Source organism: Arachis hypogaea, chromosome 13, assembly GCF_003086295.3.
Source record: "Arachis hypogaea cultivar Tifrunner chromosome 13, arahy.Tifrunner.gnm2.J5K5, whole genome shotgun sequence".
In the NCBI taxonomy this organism is placed as follows: domain Eukaryota; kingdom Viridiplantae; phylum Streptophyta; class Magnoliopsida; order Fabales; family Fabaceae; genus Arachis; species Arachis hypogaea.
The window spans coordinates 128,494,469-128,513,588 of NC_092048.1; the positions used below are offsets into that span (position 1 = coordinate 128,494,469).

The 19,120-nt window shown below is 37.8% G+C and overlaps 1 long non-coding RNA gene across 1 annotated transcript; it reads left to right on the forward strand.

Moving 5' to 3' along the window:
• Positions 1-16,700: 16,700 nt before the first annotated feature.
• LOC140178198 (uncharacterized) lies at positions 16,701-18,879 on the forward strand. Its single transcript, XR_011870457.1, has 2 exons — positions 16,701-17,609; positions 18,505-18,879. It is a non-coding gene; the product is annotated as an uncharacterized lncRNA (long non-coding RNA).
• The last annotated feature ends 241 nt before the right edge of the window (positions 18,880-19,120 follow it).

The window sequence follows — 19,120 nt, forward strand, 5'->3', positions numbered from 1 at the left end:
TGTGAATGATTGGTGAAAATAATATGAGAAAATAGTTAAGACTTTGGAGATGTTTAAATTTCCGGATTAACAATTCTTGTCAACTACTTTAATCATGCAAAGATACAATTCATGATAAATCTTAAGCGATTAAATCCTAATTCCTTAGTAATTTAATCTCCTCTAACCCAATCAACCGCCAATTCCTTGGTCACTTAATTTAAATTAGAAGATTAAGTCCAATTCTAGTTCATGAGCCATGCAAACTCTAAATACCCAAAAATGAGGCAATTATATGTCACGTATCGCATTAAATCTAGATAATTAGATAGTTGTGAGGAATTGATTTCAAGCTGTAATTCTAGTGATATAGCCTTTCCAAGATTCAACAAGCATTCAAATAGAAAAAGAGTTATCTTCTAATATATTCTAGCTCCTAGGATGAAGAATGAAATTAATCCTTGAATTTAAAGTAATGCATTAATTAAGAGTAGAATGACAATAGTATTAATTCATTAAAATAAACAAAGCTCCTAACCTTAACAATAGAGGTTTAGTTGCTCATGGTTCAGAGAAAAACCTAGAATTGTCAAAAGTGTAAAAGTACAGAATGAGGAAGAAGAAGAAAAGAGAGCCTGAAAGGCTGAATCTTTTTTCCTTTTATATATAATCCTAATTGATACAAAATTAACATTCTAAAACCACATAATATCTTTTCATAATTCAAAAATTAAATAAAAAACCAAAAATTGTCTTCTGTGGATTTGCTTGACACATGTGGTCCCCACTTGAAAATGCGGGCCTGGTGCTAAACGCCGAGTAGTGGCGTTTAGCGCCACCAAAACAGAATGCAATTCTAACTTTTTGAGGCACCTGGCGCTAGTGGCGTTTAGCGACACCTTCACAGAATCATTGCACATATTACGAGGCTCTTGGCACTAAATACCGAGTCATGGCGTTTAGCGCTATCTTCACATAATGCTGGCACGAATTTCGAGGCTAGCGGCGCTAAATGCCGGGTAGTGGCGTTTAGCGCTAGCTTGTCAACAACTATTTTTCTCGCTTTTCTTTTACACGAATTCTGTCAAATTCGGCCGAATTTTACCTGTAGTCAACAAAATAGCAATTTAACTCAAAGTAGCATTCATGATGGTTTAAAACACCAAAATCTCATAAAAACTCAACAATTCCACATCGAATTTATAAGAAAAGATAGGGAAGATGCTCATGCATCAATTGCTCATGTCAAGGATTCATCAAGGTCTGCAAATATATTATCGATGTATTTCAATTCCGTTTCAACACCATTAGCTTCAACTTCATCTCCTTGTATAGTTAAATTGGCCTCTTATTTTTGTTCTTTCCTTTTAATAGGTTCTTGATATAGCTTGACAAAATGTTCAGGGGTACAACATATATGCGACCAATGACCTTTTAATTCACATCAATAGCACAAAATTTTCACATTATGGCTTGAAGCACACTTCTCATATTTATTTCACTTTTGGTTATGAGTAGGAATCCTATTGTTCCATTTGCCACGTCCACGTCCACGACCACGACTACGACCACGATTTCAACCGTTATTCTGACCATGGTTTCTTTTATGTTCACGAAATGCTGCATTCACTTCAGGAAAAGTGGTCGAGCCAGTTGGACAGATTTCATGATTTTTCATTAATAATTCAGTATTTTGTTCTGCCAATAGGAGACAACCTATTAGGTCAGAATACCTTTTAAAATCCTTTTCATGATATTGTTGTTGTAACAGCACGTTGGATGCGTAGAATGTGTAAAAAGTTTCTTCCATTAAGTCCTCATCAGTGACTTCTTGGCAATACAATTTCAATTGATAACTTATTTTGACTGTTTTAAAATCTTGCAGCCTTAAATGTATCCACTCATAACTAGCTTTAGACAATAATACAGTTTTTTGATGTTTATACATTTCTTTTAAATTTGCCCATAATCTTTGTGGATCTTTAACAGTCAAGTATTCTACTTTCAACCCCTCATAAAAGTGATGATGTAGAAAAATAAGTGTCTTAACCTTATTTTCGCTTGAGGATTCTAATTCTTTCTTTATGACTCCCTAAGTTTTTTGGATACCAAATGGGTTAGCATCAAGTGTCCATTCTAAATAATTTTTGCCCGTTAAATCAAGAACGAAAAATTCAAACTTTTACAAATTTGACATGATAGATTTATTAACAAAAATAAATAAAAGTAAGTAAATAATTAAGAATAATAATATTAATAATTCATATAAAAAAAGAAAGATAAGAGAAGAAAAATAAATCAATTTACTTTATTTCAGAAAATTAATAAAATATATTATTCCTTTTAAGATAATAACAGTAAATTACTAAAGTTATACATTTATCGCTGAGAATGTAAATAAAATTGTGATACGTACTAATACTACAAGTGCTATATCTTCACTTTAAAATAATATTTTTAATATATATTTTCTTTAAAAAATTGTTTTTCATTCACTTCGAAAAATAAGTATTTATATGATTAATTATTATTCACTTCAAAGAATGATTATATTTATAATTAATTGTTATTTACTTTAGAGAATAATTATTTATATAATTAATTATCATTCATTTTGAAAAATGATATTAATATTAAATAAAATATTATAAAAAATTTAAATAACAATAATAATGTAAGAAATAAGAGAAAAAATAGGGAGGGAAGAGAGGTTCAATTTTATGGATATGGAAGGGTAGGGTGTGTTCTTCTCAGATATGGAGCTATGGTGTATAAGACAAAAATGTGGGATAGTTTTTTCTGAGTCCAAGGTAGAACAACTCGGACCGTACGAGTTCTTCAGACATAAAAATTTGCTGCACAAATCGCATGGTACGATTTGCAGTTAGAGAAAATTTGGTGTCTGAAGGAGGAATTTGGACCCTCCGTTTTGCTTGTAATGGGAAATTTTTTTGAACGTTATGGGGGATGAAATCGGAGGGTACGAGTTGATTTTTTATTATTTTGTTATATGGACATATATAAAAGTGTGTAACTGAGAGAAGAGATCTAGTCGCGTTTTCTTCTCCTTCTTCAACGTCTTCTTCTCCTTCTTCAACGCCTTGTGTTCTTGGTTTTTTTTACTGCGTTTTGAGGGATGCAACTCGGACCGTCCGTTTTGAGAGATGCAAGTCGCAGGGTCCGAGTTCTGCTTCCTCTGATTCCACAATGAGGTAAAGCACCCCTCCTCTCTATATGCGAGTCCAACACATACTTTGCTTTCATATACAAATTAAAAAGTGGGAAAGAGAAGTAACAAACTAAGAAAAAAAATTGAGAGACGATCGAAGAAAAAAAGAAAAAAAAATAGCATACGCGTCATGGATTAAGAAGTAAAGCATACGGATTCTTCGTAAAAATTACTTTAAAAGAATGCATACAGTAATATGTTCAGGATATACTTCATATTTTTTTTTTGTGACTTCAGGATATACTTCATATAATAATTAATAAGTACTGTTACGATGGGTAACCGGAGATTATTGGGTTGGATTAGTTTGGCTGGCCCAATCGTCTGAATGAGGAAGTATCCAAGCGGATTGATGATCCAAGGCCCCCGTCCAACTTCGGTATGAGAAAATGGGGGGTGGTACCTGCAAAGACACTCCGATGCCAAAAGTCAGCAAAGGGAGCAAAACAGGTCTAGAGAGTATTGGGTCTCTGTTATACCTGAGTCGCGTCAGTGTATTTATAGTGGTGAACCCATAATCACCGTTGGAGTAGTTCCGCCATTTAAGGTGGATAACCGTCCCTTTATCTTAGGGAAGTTGAGGTATGGCTCCTGGAAGTGGGTAGAGAGATTTTAGGGGCAGTTACTCATTTGAATGAGTGCTTATCTGCCAGCTAATCCTTGTCCCTGACTTCTTTAGGGCAAGTCGTGGTAAGAACCGACTTCATAGAGAGAAGGTCGGTGTAGTGCGAGGCTCAATCCTTCGGATTGGGCCTTTCATCTGGACCTGGGGCCTTATCATTGGGCCAGGGTATGAACAGTGCCCCTACTCAAGCCCAATTTCTTTCAAGACTTGGGTTCGAGTATTCTACTCGGGGTCGTAGCCGACTTGTGAGGGAACCGACATGATTGTTCGGAACCGACGTGATTATTCGGAACCGACGTGACTTTCGTGACTTTTGGTTTTTACAGTTACGTCTAATCAAACGTCGCATCCGTTAGAGGTTTGCGTAGGTATTAATTACCTTGGTAACGGTGCACCCATTAATGACCGCTTTTCGTTTTTACCATTATGCCCCTAACGTATCTATAAATACTTTCCCTCTCTTTTGTTATTTCGTTTCTGCGATTTTCCAAATTTTCTTCTCATCCGTTTGTGGAACATTTTTGCTTGAAGGCTTTCATTTTTTTCTACCTTTTTCCAGGAAAAGGTTGGTTCTTTCTCCCCTTCTCTTTTACTAAGTGCTTCTGTTTGCATGCTTTTTATTATTTAGAGGGAGAGAAGGTGACGTCGTAGGCTTCTGTTTAATTCCATGCCCCCTTAGGAACTCTCGTTTTTTATTCTTTCCCTTTTCCTTTGTAGGTTTTCATCATACCTTAGGAAAGAATGTCTTCTATAGAAGTTCTTGCTCAATGGGTCGATGTCACGGTCTTAGGAGAGGAACCTTTGGTCGATACCGAATTTATCACCAACCTTCGCACTCATCACCAAATTTGTACTTCTGAGGAGGATGAGCCGAAGTATGAATTGGTGGTCCCGGGTCCGGAAGACCGGGTTTGTTTCGGGAGGGCTTCTGAAGTAGCCCCTCATTTCTTTTACATGTATGAGAGTATGATCACCTGTCTGGGCGTTTTTCTCCCTTTTTCTGATTTTGAGGTTGCCATCTTACGTCACTGCCGAGTTGCTCCTACCTAACTTCACCCCAACTCTTGGGGCTTTCTGAAAATCTACCAGTTTATCAGCCATGTTTTAGACTTTCCGACTTCCTTGAGGATTTTCTTTTATCTCTTCCACATGACCAAGCCCTTCAGTGGGCAAAATAACAAGCAACAATGGGTGTCTTTCCAAGCTATACAAGGTCGGAGAGTTTTCACCCTTTTTGATGAATCCTTCCAAGACTTCAAAAATTATTTTTTCAAAGTTCAAGGTGTAGAGGGTCACCACCCCTTTTTCCTGGATGAGAATTCTTCTCCTCGCTTTCCTCTATACTGGTTGGAGGCCTCCCCCTGTGAGAAATATAGTTTGGATGATCTGGATGAAGTGGAGGCAGCCATTGTGGGGTTCCTCCGAGAAGTGTGGGGGAGGGCCCCATATCTGGATACCAAAAAATTTCTTCAGGGGTCGCCAACCTTTGTCCAGGCACAACTAGGTAGCTTTTATTTTTCTACTTTGTTTCCGACTTGCGATTTGTTTTTACCGACTTGTCTGACTTTTTGGCTACTAATTGTTTGTTACAGAGATGGCGAATAAGAACTCCAGTGAGTCTTTCCAGAGAGTCCAGGAGGCCAAGGCGAGGTCCCGTGCCAGGACCGGCGGCGCCAGGGTAACTGGTCCTCCTCTTCCTCCTCCTCCTCCCTCTTCCCAAAATTTGGGGACTCCTTCTCAACCCATCGTCATTTCCTCCTCGGCTTCTTCTCAGCCGCCCCCTCCTCCCCGATCTTCTCTTGAGCCAGAGAAGAAGAAGCGCAAGACTTTAGAGGCTAGCTCTTCTTTTGAAGGTGAGGCTAAGGTGGATGCTCCTGCATTTATCCGGAAATACATCTATCCCCATACTCGTATAGGTATGGATGATGTTTCTATCCGGAACCACCTCACTATTCTGGCTCAGGAGAATGTCAGGGCGGCGGCGGTGTGCACCAAGTTTCTTAATATTTTTGAGAAGACTCCTCTTAGCTCTCTGGGTTCAACTTCGAGGGTTGAAGAGTTGGAAGAAAGGCTTCTCATATATCAGAAACATGAGAAGGAGTTGAAGAAGGAGGTCGCTGAGTTGAAGGAGGAGAGGGATGTCCTTCGGGAGAAGGAGAGCAAGTTACAAGCCCAATGCAATATGGAGGAGGGCTTGAGGAAGAAGGCCCAGGAGAGTTATTCGAGCTTGTTCGAGGACCTCGTGGCGGTGAGGAAGGACTTGTTGAATTCTCGAACTGCTTATGCCGAGTTGGGGGACTCTATTGCTGAAGGAGCCGAGGAGGCCTGGAGGATTTTTAAGGAGCAGGTCGGAGTCCTTGCTCCCGACCTTGATCTCACTCCTTTGGATCCTGACAAGATTGTCATTGATGGTGCCATAGTTTATCCTCCTCCCTCCCCTAAGCCTGTCACTGATTCCGATCTGAAGACTCGGGGATAGAGGATAATCGAGTCCCCTCCTCGTCCAAAGGATGCTCCGAGTTCCTCAAGGCCTCATTCAAAGGATGCTCCGAGTTCCTCAAGGCCTCATGGAACCTCCTCTCCGTCTCCTATGGACACTTCTCTCCCTGGTACTGATGGCGCTCCGACTACTCTTCCTGGCTCTGGTGGTGATCCGACTACTCTTCCTGGCTCTGGTGGTGATAATCTCTGAAAATTTGTTGGGTATATGAGGGCCCAGCCTGTGGGTCCCCTCTTTTTTTAAACTCTTTTTATGTTTATTGTGGTGATTTGGTTGACATTTCTCTTGGCCTTTTGAGGCCGTAAACAAAATATTTATAAATACCCTTTTTTGGATAAGGGTTTAAGTTACCTTTTGTGTGCATGCTTTTCTGTTTTTGATACTTTAGGGAATTTCTTTGACCTTTTTGAAAACCTTTTTCTTTGGCTTGTCTGTCCTCCTGAGCTTTTCACTTTTAGGACAGTCTTTTGGCTTTTTGATAGGTTTTTCGATCTCTTTTTCACTATTCCTTATACTCAACTTTGTGATTTATTGAGTTTCTATGACTTAGGTTATTTTTGCGATGCGTTTTCCTTTCTACTCGGTTTTTCACTCCGACTTATGAGTCGGTATGTTTCCGAGTCTCTTACCATCAACTTTTATAACCTCTTTACACCGACTTGTACCTCGTTGTTTTATCCTGACGACCATCTAGGTCAGTTCATGGGATTTTTATGCTTTGTCGAGCTTAAGTCGGCGCGTTTCGTAAAATGAAAAATAAACGAAAAGGAATTTATAAGAGATATTGTAAAAGATCTTTATTTATTTGGGAAGGTACTTTACTGCTACTAAGGGTTTTTAATAGTCTATTCCCCCTTAGCCTCTACTATGATGCCTCATTAAAAACCCTTCTTCAGAAAAAACCTTTTGACTTTTGGAAAAAAATCGTGAAATTGAGAAAAGAGTACATCAGTGAGTAGAGTTCGCTTTTAACTATAGTACCTTTTCATGTTACAAGCATGCCACGATCTTGGTAACTCGGTGCCGCTTAGGTCGGTCACCTTATAATAGCCTTTTCCTAAGACCTCGCTAACTTTGTAGGGTCCTTTCCAATTGGCAGCGAGCTTTCCTTCCCCCGATTTGTTGACTCCAATGTCATTTCTGATCAAGACCAAGTCGTTTGGGGTGAAACTCCTTCGAATGACTTTTTTGTTATACCTGGTAGTCATCCTTTGTTTCAATGCTGCTTCTCTTATCTGGGCTTGTTCTCGGATTTCGGGGAGCAACTCAAGCTCCTCTTTGTGCCCCTGTATGTTCCCGATTTCATCATGGAAAATCACCCTTGGGCTTTGCTCACTGATTTCCACTGGTATCATAGCTTCTACGCCATAGACAAGTCGAAAGGGTGTTTCCCCAGTGGCAAATTGTGGCGTCGTTCGATAAGCCCATAACACTTGGGGGAGCTCTTCTGTCCAGGCTCCCTTTGCTTCTTGTAATCTTTTCTTTAGTCCTGCCAGTATGACTTTGTTGGCTGCCTCGGCTTGTCCATTTGCTTGTGGATGTTCCACCGAGGTGAACTGGTGTTTGATTTTCATACTGGCTACTAGGCTTCTGAAGGTAGAGTCAGTGAACTGAGTTCCGTTATCTGTAGTAATGGAATAAGGTATTCCATACCTTGTGATGATATTTTTGTAGAGGAACCTCCTACTTCTTTGGGCTATGATGGTGGCTAATGGTTCTTCTTCTATCCACTTTGTGAAGTAATCTATTCCCACGATCAAGTATTTGACTTGTCCTGGCGCATGGAGAAAAGGACCTAACAAATCCATTCCCCATTTTACAAAGGGTCATGGAGAAGTTATACTAATGAGCTCCTCGGGGGGAGCCACGTGGAAATTTGCATGCATTTGGCAAGGTTGGCATTTTTTCACAAATTCTGTGGCATTTTTCTGCAAGGTCGGCCAGTAGAATCCAGCTCGGATTACTTTCCTGGCTAGCGACCTGGCTCCGAGATGGTTTCCGCAGATCCCATTGTGGACCTCCTCTAGCACTTTTGTGGTCCTTGAGGTCGGTACGCATTTCAACAATGGCGTTGATATTCCTCTTTTATAAAGGATATTTTTCACCAGAGTGTAATATTGTGCTTCCTTCCGGACTTTCTTAGCCTCTTTTTCCTCTTTGGGGAGGATGTCGAATTTTAGGTATTCGACCAAAGGATTCATCCATCCGAGGTTTAGCCCGAATACCTCAAGGACATCTTGTTTGCCCTCTGCTTTCACTGCAGAGAGCTCTTGGAGAGTTTTCTGGATCAGGCTTCTATTATTCCCTCCTAGCTTAGTACTTGCTAGCTTGGAGAGGGCATCTGCTCTGCTATTGAGATCCCGAGTTATATGCTTAACCTCGGTTTCAGCAAAGTGCCCGAGGTACTCCAGAGTTTTTTCCAGGTATCTCTTCATGTTTGGATCTTTGGCCTGATACTCTCCATTTATCTGGGAGGTTACCACTTGAGAGTCACTGTATATCATTACTTTCGTTGCACCGACTTCTTCTGCCAGTTTCAATCATGCAATCAGGGCTTCATATTCTGCCTGATTATTTGAAGCTGGGAATTCAAATTTGAGGGATACCTCTATTTGAGTTCCCCTTTCATCCACCAGTATTATGCCTGCGCCGCTTCCTGCCTTGTTTGAGGATCTATCTACATAGAGTTCCCATGTAGTTGGCTTTTCCTCTTGGTCTCCTGCGTACTCTGCTATGAAGTCGGTAAGGCATTGGGCTTTGATTGCTGTCCGAGTTTCATACTTCAAGTCGAACTCGGAGAGCTCTATTGCCCATTGAACCATTCTCCCTGCAACATCCGTCTTCTGGAGGATTTGCTTCATGGGTTGGTTCGTTCGGACTCTTATTGTATGTGCTTGGAATTAAGGCCGTAGCCTTCGTGAAGCTATTACTAAGGAGTAAGCAAACTTCTCTAGTTTGTGATACCTTAGGTCGGGACCCTGGAGAACTTTACTGATGAAGTAAACTGGATGCTGTCCGACCTCGTCCTCCCTTATCAGGGCTGATGCGATAGCTTTGTCTGCTACGGACAAATATAGGACGAGATCTTTCCCGACTAGAGGTCGGGTTAGGATTGGTGGTTGGCTCAAGAACCTTTTGAACTCCTGGAATGCTCCTTCGCATTCTGGAGTCCATTCAAACTGGCGTCCCTTTCTTAATAAAGAAAACATTGGAAGGGATTTGAGTGCTGATCTTGCCAAGAACCTGGAGAGGGCTGCAAGTCGGCCATTTAATTGTTGAACCTCTCTTAAGCAAGTTGGGCTCTTCATTTTCAGGATAGCTTTACACTTATCGGGATTTGCTTCAATCCCTCTCTGTGTTAGCATAAAACCTAGAAATTTTCCAGCCTCTACCGCGAAGGTACACTTTGCGGGATTTAGCCTCATCCCGTGTAACCTTAGGGTGTCGAAGACTTGCGAGAGGTCTGACAAAAGGTCGACTTCTTCCCTAGTTTTCACTAGCATGTCGTCGACGTAGACTTCCATTAAACTCCCCAGGTGAGAAGCGAACACCTTATTCATCAGCCTTTGATATGTGGCCCCTGCATTTTTTAATCCAAATGGCATGACCACGTAGCAAAAATTGGCTCTGGGCGTGATGAATGATGTTTTCTCCTGGTCCGGCTCATACATCGGAATTTGGTTATATCTCGAGTAGGCATCCATGAACGACAAGTATCGATATCCCGAGCTAGAGTCTACTAGGGTATCAATACTTGGGAGTGGATAAGGGTCCATGGGACATGCCTTATTTAAGTCAGTGTAGTCGACACACGTTCTCCATTTACCATTTTGCTTCTTGACTAGCACTACATTTGCTAGCCATGTTGGATATTTGACTTCTCTGATAAAGCCGGCTTCTAGGAGTGCCTGTAGTTGCTTTTCCACCGCTAGAGCTCGTTCCGGGCCGAGCTTGCGCCTCCTCTGTTGTACAGGTCGCGACCCCGGATATACCGAGAGTTTGTGGGACATGAGCTCGGGGTCTATCCCAGGCATGTCAGAAGTTTTCCAGGCAAAGAGGTTAGAATTGTCTCTTAGGAGCTTAGTCAACCTTGCTTTAGGGTTTCCCCCAGGTTGGCTCCTATGTTGGTATTCCTCCCTTCCTCTTGGCCGACCTGTATTTCCTCGGTTTTTTCTCCTGGCTGTGGTCGTAGCTCTTCTTTGGCCCTTGCACCACCGAGCTCTATGGCGTGAACCTCTTTGCCTTTTTTCCTCAGGTTCAGGCTTTCATTGTAGCATTTTCTTGCCAACTTCTGGTCTCCCCGCACCGTTGCTATTCCCGCAGGTGTCGGAAATTTCATGCAGAGATGGGGGATAGACACCACCGCTCCGAGTCGATTTAGGATAGCTCTGCCGATTAGGGCATTATATGCTGACCCTACGTCGATGACTATAAAGTCTATGCTCAGAGTTTTGGATTTTTCCCCCTTTCTGAAGGTAGTGTGGAGGGGTAGAAATTCCAGTGGTTTTATTGGCATGTCGCCTAGCCCGTACAAGGTGTCGGGGTAGGCTCTTAACTCCTTTTCATCCAACCCTAGTTTGTCAAACGCCGGCTTGAAAAGGATGACTGCCGAACTTCCTTGATCTACTAGGGTTCTGTGGAGATGGGCATTGGCTAGGATCATGGTTATCACCACTGGATCATCGTGTTCATGGATTACTCCTTGCCCATCTTCCTTTGTAAATGAGATAGTAGGGAGGTCGAATGATTCATTTCTGACCTGGTAGACTCGCTTGAGTGTCTTTTGCAAGCGGACTTAGTGAGTCCCCCTCCCACGAATCCGCCTGAGATCATATGTATATGTCTCTCCGGAGTCTGCGGTGGTGGGTCTCTTCTATTTGTGTCGTCTCGCTTTCTCTTCCCATGATTGTCCGACCTTTCTATGAGATATCTGTCTAGTTGGGTTTCTCTGGCCAACTTTTCTATCACATTTTTAAGGTCGTAATAATCGTTTGTTGAGTGCCCATATATTTTATGGTACTCGCAGTAGTCGCTGCGACTCCCCCCTTTTTTATTTTTAATGGGCTTGGGAGGTGGTAGCTTTTCAGTATTGCAGATCTCTCTATATACGTCCACTATGGAAACCTTTAGAGGAGTATAAGAGTGATATTTCCTGGGTCTGTCGGGACCGAGGTCTTCTTTCTTCTTGGGCTCCCTTTCCCTCTCTTTTATCGAGGGAATGTGCCCAGATCGCCAACTCGACTCTCTCAGTCTGGCATTTTTCTCCATGTTGATGTACTTTTCAGCTCGTTCTTGTACATCACTTAAGGAGGTGGGGTGTCTTTTTGATATGGACTGTGAGAAGGGACCTTCTCTAAGTCCGTTGACCAGCCCCATAATAACTGCCTCGGTGGGCAGGTCTTGAATCTCTAAGCATGCCTTGTTAAACCTTTCCATATAATCTCGTAGAGGTTCTCCGACCTCCTGCTTTATTCCCAGGAGGCTCGGTGCATGCTTTAACTTATCTTTCTGAATGGAGAACCTCATTAGAAACTTCCTCGAGAGGTCCTCGAAGCTGGTGACTGACCTTGGAGGGAGGCTATCGAACCACTTCATCGCTGCTTTCGATAAGGTGGTCGGAAAATATTTACAGCGCGTCGCGTCAGAAGTATCAGCCAGATACATCCGACTTTTAAAGTTGCTTAAATGATGCTTCGGATCTGTGGTTCCGTCATAGAGGTCCATATCGGGGCTTTTAAAGTTTCTTGGAACTTTTGCCCTCATTATGTCTTCACTAAAAGGATCCTCCCCTCCTGGGGGCGACTCTTCTCGATCGTCACGGGAGTTCCGACCTTTGAGGGAGGATTCTAACTTTAAGAGTTTTTTCTCTAACTCTTTTCGTCGATCCATCTCCTCTCTTAGGTGCTTTTCTATCTCCCTTTGTCGCTCCCGTTCCTGTTTTAGTTGTTCCAAGCGACTTTGGTGGACGTGGACTAGCCCCATTAGTTCAGTTGCGTGGGGTGGTCCATCCTTTTCTGATTCACGCCCCTCCGAGGAATTTGTCTTCGGATTTTTAAATCTGGAGGTTCCTTCCCTGTGTTGGTCGTTGGTTTTCTGGTGGAGGGTCAGGTCTGCGTCGTTGTTTCCGGTATCCAGATTCTCTTGTTCAGAATCCGACGCCACATGACCATCTTCAGGGGATACATCCGCCATTACTGGCTGATCTCTCGGGTCCCCGGCAGCGGCACCAATGTTACGATGGGTAACCGGAGATTATTGGGTTGGATTAGTTTGGCTGGCCCAATCGTCTGAATGAGGAAGTATCCAAGCGGATTGATGATCCAAGACCTCCGTCCGACTTCGGTATGAGAAAATGGGGGGTGGTACCTGCAAAGACACTCCGATGCCAAAGTCAGCAAAGGGAGCAAAACAGGTCTAGAGAGTATTGGGTCTCTGTTATACCTGAGGAGCGTCAGTGTATTTATAGTGGTGAACCCATAACCACCGTTGGAGTAGTTCCTCCATTTAAGGTGGATAACCGTCCCTTTATCTTAGGGAAGTTGAGGTATGGCTCCTGGAAGTGGGTAGAGAGATTTTAGGGGCAGTTACTCATTTGAATGAGTGCTTATCTGCCAGCTAATCCTTGTCCCTGACTTCTTTAGGACAAGTCGTGGTAAGAACCGACTTCATAGAGAGAAGGTCGGTGTAGTGCGAGGCTCAATCCTTCGGATTGGGCCTTTCATCTGGACCTGGGGCCTTATCATTGGGCCAGGGTATGAACAAGTACGTACAAGCAGTGTGACGCATCTAGAAAATTTTGATAGTTGGGGCAAATATATATATATATATATATATGTATGTATGTATATAATATAATAATAATTTTATAATAAAAATATTATGTGTACATAAAAATTAGTTATCAAATTATTTATTAATCATTATGTATTCGTATATAAATATATGTATTATTGTTTAATTTACTTTTAATGTGTATTTTTTATTTCAATATATATACAAGTAATTATTTTCGATGTAAATATAACATGATTAGTTTTTATAATATCTAATTTTACAAATTAAAACACTAAAATAATCATTTATAAATAGGGTAAAGTATATTTTTTGTCCTTAAAGTTTGACAAAAGTTTCAAAAATATCCCTAAATTTTATTTTGTTTCAATTTTGTCCCAAAAAATTTTCGATTTGCATCAAATATACCCCTGACGGCTAATTTTTCAAAAAATTTAAGATCGATTCAACAACAATTTCATAAGAACAACCCCTCAACATAAGCAAATCAAGTATAATTTTCATGCATTATTGTTATATTGGTCTTAAATTTTTTGAAAATTTAGCCTCCAAAGATATATTTGAGAATTAATTATTCTAATGACATTTAATATAAAATTTTTAAATTGACTATAAAGTACTAAAAATTGAGTAAAAAATTATTATGGGGTTAAATTTAATAATTTTGTGAGGACAAATAAATATTATTATCGTATATTACTCAAAAAAATTTCAAATCGTAGTAGAAACGATTATCCCACACTTATGTACATACATCCGTTCCTGCGTACAAGATGTGTATATAATAAAGCAAAGCATGTCAGGCATAATAAAAAAAAATTGATGCAATGTTATGGATATAAAATAGTTTATGTGTGACATATACAAAAGAAACTTGAAAGTATAAAAAAAATTAACAATGAAGTTTAAGAATAAAGGAAGAGGAAAGCAATATGTTGTGAGGGTCATTAATTCATTATTGTGGTGTAGAAAAAGAAAATGAGAAAGATAAAGTAGATATAAAAAAAAAATTATTTAATCTTAGAATAGAATTTTGTGCTGATAATATATTATAAAAATAAAAAAAATATTATTTGTATAATAAAATTTAATTTTTAGCCAATTTTTAATATTATTTAATTATTTTTTAATTAAAACATATTTCTATTTTTTAGGATACACATTTATAATTAAGATTAATTTAAATTTTAAAAACTAAAATTTCTCTAACTTTCTACTCACTTCATAATTAGTTATTATTTTCTTTAGGGGTAGCAACGGGGGCGAGTTTTTGCTCTACCCAACCCCGCCCCGCCTTACAGTAACACGCATAAAACCCGCTCCGCTCCTATCCGCGGGTAGTAAATGATTGGACCCTAACCCGCCCCCGCACCCGTCCCGCCCCTATAATTATTAATATCTAATAAATAAAATTAAATTTCAAAATTTATATAACCATCATCACATACATAACATAAATTCAAGTAAATTTTTAAATATGATACAATATTATCAATCATTTTACTAATTATTTTACGTATATTACACATATTATATATTAAAATTATATATCATATATATACCGGGGCGGGTAGGGTGGAGTGGGTACCCGCGAGTTCGGGTGGTGTTGCCATCCCTAATTTTCTTCTTTCTTCTATTCTGCTGAAATATTTCAATTTGTATATGCAAAAAAAAAAAAAATTCAAAGTCAGTGCATTTAGAAAAAAATTAACCTCTTATTTATTATACCTTTGATAAAATGCAGGATCTGTCTTATGACTTTCTAGTGATGAATGGTCGAATATAATTATATACACAAACTATTTTTAATACTATAACAAACTCTAATAAATCGAACGACATAACTTAGAATTCCAAAAGATTCAGAACGATCGGAATGTAATTTTAGAGTTTATTACAACCCTTGCAGTGGCCGTAATTTCTTTTTCAATTGTAACACATCTAAAATTATTAAGTTATACAAAAAAAAATATTTTTGAAACACATCTAAAATTATAAATCTAAAATTTAAATTTAAACATCAAAAAAATAATTGTAACACATCTAAAATTATGATGTTATACAGAAAATGTTTTTGAAATATATCCAAAATCATAAATCTAAAATTTAAATTTAAACATTAAAAAATAATTATAACACATTTAAACATTAAAAAACAATTGTAACACATCTAAAATTATGAAGTTATACAAAAAATATTTTTAAAACACTTATAAAATACAGAAATACGCATACAAAAATAATTTCACATTGTAATATATATAAAAATCTCTTCAGACCATTTTATTTTTGTCAGACCTATTCAAACCTTAGGAAGAAGCACAAGTTGGAGCTTCCTCTTAGTAAAAAATGTTGATAAATGCAGGATGTGGTTGTTGTGAGGTTCATTGTGAAGAATGCAGGTAGCAGAATTGAAAGAGGGGAATGAGAAGAAGGTTCTGGAAGAAGAGTGTTGTGAATGGTGGAGAAGAGTGAAGCAAGTTTTCAAAGCCATTGGCACGGGGAGCAAGTTTCCATACTTCATGTGTTTGGGTTAAAGCCTTAAAGGGAAAAAAAAGGTAAGTAAATAAATAAAAATTGTTTGGGTTAAAAATTGGCGATGAAGATGAGCGTTGATAAAGGAGAATGCGGCGTTATAAATGAGTGTTAAGGAGGAGGAAGGCAGTGTTGAGGATGAGCGCGGAAGAGGAAGGTGGTGTGGATGAACGGTGGCGGAGGGCAGAGGATGATTTTTTTGGATTTTCGATGTGCGCCTCTGAGTGTTTGATGTGCGACTCTGGATTTTGAATGTGGGATAAACGTGACTAAGAATTTACAATCCTCTTTGCTGAGCGAGACTCTACTCAAATCTTTTTTGAGTGTTTTGTACGGATTTAGTTAATAATTAGAAAGTTTAAGGTTTATTTTAGAATTTTAAAATTAAAATTTTGAATTTTGAATAATTTAATTTTTAAATATGTATTTAAATTATAATATATTAATAATTAAATATATTAAATCACAGAAATTTAAATTTTAAATTTTAAATTTCAGTTTTATTTAGTTTATATTTTGAATGTGTATTTAATTTTAAAAAGACACTAAATCTATTTATAATTTTTAGATATATTTGTTTTAATTTTTTTAAAATTATTGTAATAAAAAGCTGAATATTGTACCATTTTTAAAGGATATCTAGTTGAATTGTAAAAATAAAGATTAGAATTTGAGAAAAGAAAAAAGATGAAAAAGAATAAAGAGAATAAAAAATGGCTTTATTAATAATTGATGTAGTACACAGAACATCAACTATTTATAACCAAAAGTTCAACTATTAGCTGACTCAACTATGTTACATTTATAACTGACTCTATTTACTTGAAATTTAAATTATGATTATAATCTAGAACATTCATAATAAATATATTTATAACAAGTTACTTAAATTTAAATAAAAAGTTTTAGGTTCAAATGTTAAAATTATTTAAAAGAAAAAATTAAAAATATATAATAAAAAATATTTTAAGAAAAAATTTGTACATCAATTCAACTAGACGTATCAATGGTTTAGGCAGAGAGTGGGTGAAGAGAATCAAGATGCTGTTGCTTCACCCAAAGAAACTTGCGGGGGTGGAGGAAGCTGAGCAGAGAATTTTGCCATGGGGAGAAGACATGTGAAAGGGAAGGGAAAGGAGAGAGTTTCGGTTTTTTTTTTAACTGAGTGAGAGATAGAAAGTGCACCAATAAAGATGGATTAGTTTGGGTTGATTTGGATGTTTTTTTTTTTTTTTTATTGGCTTGTTTATAGCTCAACTAATAGTTAAGTGTTTGCCTAGTTCCTTAATCAGTTACTTAGCATAATTGTATTTTTATATTTGTAAAGAGAGGGCATGAACTAATAAAATCAAGCCTAGCTTAAACTTATGATTGCAAGGAGAGAGAGAGAGAGAGGCCAATGACTACGAATTACAATAATGTGAATTATATATTCAAAACAACATTTTGTTATATTGAAAAGTTTTTGTTTTGTTTATGTAGATGATTTACGACTCTTAGCATAAAGGGGGGGACACAAACATCACACCTTTTTTTTTTGGGTTCAAATATCACTTCTAAAATTACACACACACACGCGTATATATTGTAAACAGTAATATTTTTAATAAAATCAATTAATCCTATATAAGGGTTAAGAAGAGTGACCTATATATGGCTAAGAAGAGTGTATCTTATACATTTGCAATATTAATAATTGGAACAATGGTTACTTATTCCACCATTGCCGAATTCCCTGGCAATGTTGTTGTTGGTCCTTGGAAAACGGAGAGTGAATGTAGAGAACAATGCTGGATGAGCCATGCACACAATGAGACCAAGTTGAAAGAATGCAACAAAAAATGTTGTACCTTTCAATGTCGCAGACGCTATTCATATAGTAGATCAAGGATGCTTACATGCTTTAGTGTATGTTATCTTGAACATGCCTAATACTTTATTAATTAATGGTAAGCAAATATTTCTTAGTTTTCTAAATTTAAAGTATTTGAAGATGTTTTTATATATGTAAAGTTTTTTTTTTTTAATAGTTGTTCACTCACCAGATCTAAACCAAGGAGGGAAATAATAATTACAACCAAAACAAGAAAGCAAAATACAACATTATTTAAACATAGAAACATGACATTGTTCATCATACTTAAGTTCTAATGGATATCATAGCAACATGCACAGCAGCACCATGATCCTCATATTAAGCCTCCAACTCCTTTACTTAAACACTGACACCTCCTTTTAGTTAAGCAATTTAGCTTCCTACAGCGAAATCTTAGTAACCGACACCATTCGAACTAATTTGTCGCGGATTTGAGCTCCACTTACCAACAGATTGTTGCATACACAAGACAAGATTCGAATCCCGACACTTGCTTAAGCAAACGAGTGAGTTGACCCAAATTGGTGTAGTACCACTCCTTTATCAGACTCCAATTCATCCTCCACTTCATTATAGATATGGCAAGGCCCGAATCCAGGAGGGAATGGACAAGTGCTACTAGATATTTGATCACTTTCTTTACTTCTCTGTCTAAAATTTTGGCCTACGCAATTTCCATTAAGTATACCCATATCAATTTTCTATTTGGATCAATTCACATAGTGGTCCAAATTTATTCACCATAAACCATTTCAGATACCTTTGCCTCATAACATTCTCACTGTTTATACTTCAGATATAGACAAATTTAACAATTACGATCTCATCTATCGTCTTTATACATATGAAAATATTTTTTTTACCGTAGTTATACATATGAAAATATTTTGTTGTAGTTATACTTTAATTATCTTTGACTTGAATAGTATAATTATGGTTTTGCTGATTCGGTTGCTGATGATTCACAGAGTACTGCACAATAAGATCACAACCCAGGAAAACGATGACATGAGATTAGAGAAGGAGAAGCAGATGATTTTGAAGAGAGTGAAGAGTCTAGTTTTAATAACTTGGATTAATTATGTGTAAAACTGACCATTTTATTATTTTTTTCTGGGTCAATATTTATTTTTTTCATTAAAAGAAAACATTATTAACCCACATTATTAGTTAGGCAAAAGAAATTAATGGTGCACTGTGAGAGATTAGTTCCAAGAGAATCTAAGAACCACTCTTATATAGGGCAATTTTAGTAACTACTTAATTAAGGGAAGATCAGATGTAGTAACATTTTTGTGACGAACTTCTAATGTTCTTATACGAACTTCTAATATTTATTTAAACATACGCATGTTGAGTGGACCACTTGTCAATCATCGAAAGCTTTCCTTTTCATGAAAGTTTTCCAAAAAAATCTCATTAATAGTCTAATTCATAAACCTAATTTTCCAATTTCGATACGCCACAAAATATCCTTCTACCCCAAAAAAAATTTTCAATTTTCTTTTCATGTGTAGTGGATTTCTTTTTGACATATATGCTCCTTTATTCTGTGTTAGATATAATAATAAACAACATTTAAGA